This window comes from Gracilinanus agilis, chromosome 2, assembly GCF_016433145.1.
Source record: "Gracilinanus agilis isolate LMUSP501 chromosome 2, AgileGrace, whole genome shotgun sequence".
Classification (NCBI taxonomy): domain Eukaryota; kingdom Metazoa; phylum Chordata; class Mammalia; order Didelphimorphia; family Didelphidae; genus Gracilinanus; species Gracilinanus agilis.
In genome coordinates, this window is record NC_058131.1 from 661,039,051 (window position 1) to 661,046,165 (window position 7,115).

Consider the following 7,115-nt stretch of genomic DNA (forward strand, 5'->3'; position numbering starts at 1 on the left):
CCCAGGGTCACACAGCTGGGAAGTGGCTGAGGCCGGGTTTGAACCTAGGACCTCCTGTCTCTAGGCTCGACTCTCACTCCACTGAGCTACCCAGAGTTTATTTTGGCTGATGTGAGAGCCTGAACTAAGACTGTTAACTAAGTGATCAGAAAGAAGAGGAGTGTTATAGAGAGACAATCAGTAGGACATGGTAGCAGAATGAATATGAGCTATTCAAAAAAAAAAAAAAAAGCTTGGTTCAGGACTTGCCCTCCTCAAGAAGACAAAACAAGTTTATTAGCATAGCAAGACAGCTTAGGGTTGGGTACCATCAGCTCTGATTCTATCTGCAAGTTACTTTTTTTATACAGAAGCAAACAATTTCCAGCAAACGTACTTTGATCTACACATAATTATGAGGAGGTGGGATTAGTGCCACCCCAGCTCCTCCCTAAGTATTTATGAGAAGATGGGATGAGTACGTGTACCACTATCTCTTATAGGCTAGTTGTACACATACTCAAAGTTTTAAATAGTTTTAAATGGAGTCACTCAGACTGACTGCACAAGTATCTGACTTTACACAAAGCAAAGGGGGATGAGAAATGTAAGTCAGGAATGGCAATTTTAAACTTGGATGCCTGGGGGAATGGCGGTACTTACTCTTAACAAATATGGGGAAATTTGGAGGAGGGAAAATGGTGAGTTCAATTTGGAAGGGCCCAAAAGGACTTCTAGGTGGAGATATCCAGCAGGAAGTTAGGGATGCAGGGAAGATAACGGAGCTAGATGTCTAAATTTAGGAATCATCTGTCTAAAGATGATAACTGAATCATGAGAAGAGACAAAATCAGCTAGGGAGAAAGAGAAAAGAGGGCCCAGGAGAAAGCTTTACTCAGCTGCCTGCTATAGTAATAGGCTCAGCAAAGAGGTTGCTGCCCTCTGCTGACCCAAGAGATGCAGTTCTAAGCAGGTTCTCCATTCTAAATTATCCTTGAGTCAAATAAAATTTAACTCAACAAACATTCAACATCTTCTATGTATAAAACACCTAAAATATTATAACTGTGATATCATAATTAAAAGATGTTATGCCTAGAGTTGACCAGTGGTGGAAAAGGCACTCCTCAATTCAACTCACCTCAACATTTATAAATCATCTATTGTGTGTACAGTGTTGGACTAGAAGAAATCTAGAGTTTAAACACCATCCTTCCAGTCCTTCTGGCTCACAACCTAGGAGTCATCTGGGATTCCTCACTATCTCTTACCCACTTTGACCAATCTGTTACCAAGGTCTTCTGATTTCACCTTTGTAGTGTCTCTTAAATACTGTCCTTTTCTCTTCTGATATAGCCCTTCATCACCTCATGGCAGCACTGTTACAAAATAGTCCACTGATGGGTCTACCACTCTCAAGTCTCTCCCCACTCCAATATGTTCTCCGTTCAGCCGCTAAAGTTCCTAAAAAGGAAGTCCTATCGTGCCATCTCCCTACTCAATAAACTCCATTGACTCCAGGAGAAAATACAAAATGTTCTGATTGGAATTCAAAGCCCTTCATAACCTACCCCTCTCCTACCTTTCTTGACTCTCCAACATATATTCTTTGATCTAATGACAGCAGTTTCCTGATTATTCCACAAACAAAACACTCCATTTCTTAGCTCCAGGCATTTTCTCAGGCTATCCCCTATCCCTGGGATGCTATTCTTCCCCTACTCCAACTACTGAACTTCATGGCTTCCTTTAAGTCCCTATTAAAATCTTACTTTCTACAGGAAAGATTCCCTAACCCATCTTAATTTCAGTGCTTTCCTTCTTTTAATCATTTCCTATTTATATTGTGTGTAGCTTGCTTGATATATATTTATTGACTTATCTCTCCCATTAGACTGTAAGCTCCCTTTTTTCCATTTAATTTTGTTTTTCCCTAATTACATGTAAAAATAACTTCTAATATTTTTCAAAGACTATTAAATCTTGAATTCTCTTCCTCTTCCCCACTCCCATACCTCTTTGAAATGATAAGCAGTTTTATATAGATCTTACATGTACAATCATGTAAAACATTTTCCCATATTGATCCTTTTGTGGAAGGAAACTCAAATAAAAAAATTAAGGAAGGGAAAAAAAGTTTGCTTTGGTCTGGTTTCAGACTCAGTTCTTTTTCTCTGGAAGTAGATGGAATTTTTTATCTTGAGTCCTTTGAGATAGTTTTGGATCATTATATTGCTGAGAACAGCTGTGACAGTTGTTCATTGTAAAGTATTCCTGTCACTATGCAACATTCTCCTGGTTCTGCTTATTTCATTCTGCCTCAGTTCAAGTGAGTCTTTCCAGGTTTTTTTAGCTCCTCCTGCTTGTCATTACTCTAGTACAATCATATACTATAACTTATTAAGCCATTTTCCAATTGATTATCCTCACTTTCCAAATCTCCCCCCTCCTAAAAAGAGATGCTTTAAATATATTTATAGATATGTCCTTCCCTTTTTTTTATCACTTTGGGATAAAAACCTAATAATGGTATTGCTGGGTCAAAGGGTGTGTACTGTTTTATAGCCCTTTGGGCATAGATCCAAATTGTTCTCCCTAAGGATTGAATCAGTTAACAACTCCCCCAGAAAAGCTCTATACCCACCCCAAATTTTGTCATTTTCCTTTTCTGTCATAATAACCCATCTGATAGGTGTAGGGTAGGTACCACAGAGTTGTTTTAATTTGCATTTCTCTAAATAATAGTGATTTAGAGCATTTTTTGCATGCCGATAGAGAGCTTTCATTGCTTTGTCTGAAAACTGTTCATTTCCTTTGACCATTTATCAATTAGGGAATGGTTTATATTCTTATGGAGTCAACTCGTTTCTCTATGTATTTGAGAAACAAGGCATTTATTAGAAAGACAAAATATTTTGCATCATTATGATTACTGTGTGTTACTTTCTATCCTATTTAGCCCTGTTTAGTTTCTGACCTTCCCTTCCTCCAGTTTGCCCTCTTTTCTATCAGACCCCTTCAAACCAAAACCCCTTCTTTTATCCCCTTCTCCTACTATTTTCCTGTAATGTAAGATAGCTTTCTATGCCCAACTGATTATGTTTGTTCTTCCTTCATTGAGCCAATTCTGATGAGAGTAAGGTTCACATGTTCTCCCCATTTCTCCCATCTTCCCCTACACTAGGAATACTCTTTCTTGCCTCTTATGTACATTCATTTGTGCCATTCTGTATTTTCCTTCCCCCTCCTCCCAGTGCAGTCTTCTTTCTTATGCTTTAATTTAATTTTTATACCATCCCATCATATTCAGCTCACCCCCTTGTCCTCTATGTATATACTCTTTCTAACTGTCCTATACTGACAAAGTTCTTTGGGGTTACACAAATCATCTCCCCATGTAGGGGTGTAACATAGACTGTAAGCTTCTCGATGACACACATTATCTTTTGTTTCTTTTGTATTCCTGGTGCTAAGTACAGGGCCTGGCACAAGTGTTTACTGAAATGAATGGAAATAAGGTAGTCCATATAAAGTTTACAGTTAGATAGGAGCATGTGACACATACACACACAAATAACTATTATAATTGCAGTTTTAAAATCATCACCTGTAAATGTTATGGTTATTATGGCTGTAGCTGTAATAACCAGATTGAACTTTTAGTTTCTGGCAATTAGGACTGGGAATTTTTGAAAAATCAAGAATAGAACCCTAATGGAAGTACTTCGAGAAGAAATGTGGGAAAAAAAGACAAAGAGAAAGAGAACACGGAGAATTTTCTTGGGAGAAATATCAAAACTTTATTTTTTGAAGAAATATAATAAATAGAATTTTATAAAGAGTGAATCTGGAGAGATACTATTAAAATTATCTTGAAAGCAACTATGGAAGACAGAAAGAAAGATGACAGAAATGATTTCCTAATGGAACAGTTTTAACCTTTTCCTCACTAAATAAATAAAACAAATTCTTAACAAGAGGCCTTATTTGGTATATTGAGTAAACTGATTGGTAGAATTGTATTTCCAGGGGTAAGAAAGGGTCATCGTACCATTACAATGATGATTAGAAGTTACTCTAGTTGTGATCTTTCTCAAAGACAAAATATGAGTTATTTATATCTTCATGTTATTGTTGATTTTGCCTTTAATAAATTACATAGCCAATAATTGGAAATTATTTTCACATTTCTTCTTGAAGTACTTCCATTCAGATTCTATTCTTTATTTTTTCAAAATTGGCTAAGAAAACCCCAAAAGAAGCTACAAAAACTCAGACGTAGCTGAATTAATCCTAGGAGATTAAGGGTTTTGATATGGGAAAAGATATGAAAAACTTTGATTTGAAAAAATTCTGGAAAATTATTAAAATTATTCAAAATTTATTGTTATTTCAGTATTACTGAGATTATAGATTGATTTCTAAGCTGCTAGTTAGAGAAAAGAGGTTATAATTTTATTGTTTAATGAAGATCTATCCAAACATATCTCTGAATTGCCCTAGAACACCAGATAACAAGAATGAGTAAAATAGTAAGCTGAGGGGTGACCAATATTTGAGGCTAGTTAAATGTTTGACCTTTTTAAAATATGACACACAAAAATAGAAAATTTACTACCAAGGAGGAGATGGCATTTGAGTTTGGTTTTAAAAGACAAGTAGGAAGTCAAGAGGATAAGAGAGGGTAGGATGATGTTTAAAGAAATAAGTAAGGACAGCATGACTAAAGGCATAGAGGTAGCAAAGTTTACAGTATTTTTAAGGGACAAGTAGTTCAGTGTGAGCAGCTAGGTGATACAGTGGGTCTATACACTGAAACTAAAATCAGAAAGAGCTGAGTGCAAATCTGGCCTCAGACACTTATTAGCTGTGTGACAGGCAAGTCCTTTAACCTTGTTTGCCTCAGTTTCTTCATCTATAAAATGAGCTGGAAAAGAAGATGGCCAACTACTTTAGGATCTCTGCTAAGAAAACCCCAAAAGGGGTCACAAAAACTCAGACATAGCTGAAACAACTGAACAGTGTTTCAAAAAATTAGTACCAGATTGTAAAAGGTCTTAATAAAGAATCATCTACATAAAGGTAATATTTGAAGTCCTGAAGAACCAATAAGATTGCCAAGGGAGAAAATAGAAAAAAAAAAAAGAATGTCTTGAGGGCAGAAAAAGGAAGATAACACAACTCAAATGGTCAGAAAGAAGACAAGGACAAAGCAAAAAATGCAGAGAACTATTAGAAGGGTAGGCAAAGAACCCCCAGAATATTTTATATTGGAAATAAAAGAAGAAAGCATGCCAAAGGAGTAGATCATTTATAATTATCAAATGCTTCAGAAAGAGTAACAACAGAAAATAATAGCCACTGGACATAATTCAAAAGTTGGTAGTGACTTTAGAAGGGTAATTTCAATAAGAGTCCTGAGTACAGAAGCAATAAATGATTAAGGACAGAATAAGAGGTGAAGAAGTAGGAGTATGAAGTATATAGTCAAATTTTGAAAGATGTTTGGCAGTGAAAAGTGGAAGAAAGACAAATGTTAACTGCATTGCATCAAGGGAAAATATTTTTAGTATTGGGGAAAGTGGAAAATATTTGTAGTCAGATGGAAAGGAGCCAATAGAGAGAAAGAGAGAGAAATCAATCAGTGAAACAGATTAGGTACACAACATACAGAAGTAAATTAATCTAATGGGTTAATTAATGCTTGATAAACCCAAAGACTCCAACTACTAGAATAAGAATTCAATACTTGAGAAAAACTGCAGGAAAAATTAGAAAGCAATTTGGCAGGAATTTGGGTAAAACCAACACCTCAAATCACATACTGAGGGAGCTTGCGCACATAACAAAGGAAAGACCTATCTGCACACAGTTAAGTAGCTGAGGTCCAATAAGCCCTTGATTCTGTCTTCTCTGGTGAGAATTTACCTTTTGAAAAGCTTTCCACTCTTAAGGCACTTTGGCATAATGGAAAGGACACTATATATGAATACGAGGAAACGAGGGTTTGAATCTTGGCTCTGGCACTACCTGTACAACTATAGGTAAGTCACCCAATTTCCCTGAGCCTCTGAGTCCTCATCTCTAAAAAGGAAGATACTTTGGGACTTTGTAAATCTTAGAGTATATACACATGTGAACTACTATCTGTATAATTATAAGGCTTTACTTGTTTCATAAGAGGTAGCCTCCACATGTAATAGAGGGAATATACATATAAGAAGAGCTGAGTGATAGGACAGAAAAACGTCTCTTATTCTGTAAATATCTACAAGCTTCTATTATGAGAGAAAGGTATAGGTGAGCAACAAAAGAATCTAAATTAAAATTCATGCGGTGCCCATGGAAACCAGCCCTCTCTTCCTCTCAATCCTGGACTGGCTTGCATCTGCCCCAAAGGGTTTATCTTTTCTACTAGTCTAGGGGAGTTTTAAAATTCTGCTTTAAGTTATTAATCCCTTTCTGTTTAATATTTCTGCTTATAAACCTTGATCCAGTAAAGGCTATGGCAGAACAGAAATAACAGGCTTGTGATTCTTTCATCACTCATGCTAGGTGCTGGATGTACCCTTTATTTTTCACAGACTTCCTCCCTTCCATTTCCTTTCATCACAAACAACACTGAACCCCCAACAAGGGTTAGTGGCTCTTGATTTACATAACACTGTAAATAATAATAGCAAAGGAAAGAACAGAGGAACAGGAAAAAAAAAAGGAACCAAACAATCTGTGGGCATACATGGACAACAACGGATGTTGCCAGCCATAACAGAGAAACAACTGCTTTTGGTGACTTCTTCCCTTAGAAAGAAGTCCAAGGTTGCTTACTTCTCTGATTTAGAAGCCAACCCTCTCTCTGCCTCCATCCTAGGCTCATCATGGGAGAAGGATGTTGACTCTAAGAGTCATGAGTACCATCTCACTAAACCTAGCCTAACTGGCATCACATCCATTTGTGCCTAGCATCTCTGGGTCTAGCATCAAACCACATTGTCAATCATAACAGTAACCAAAATCATAGACACAACCACCATCAACTTCCAAGATCTCATTAGGGAATCCCAGAAAAATAGAAATCATTAGCTGGTTAAGTCTGTAACTTGGGAAAAAATCAGCTGGTGGCAAAATGGAAGATG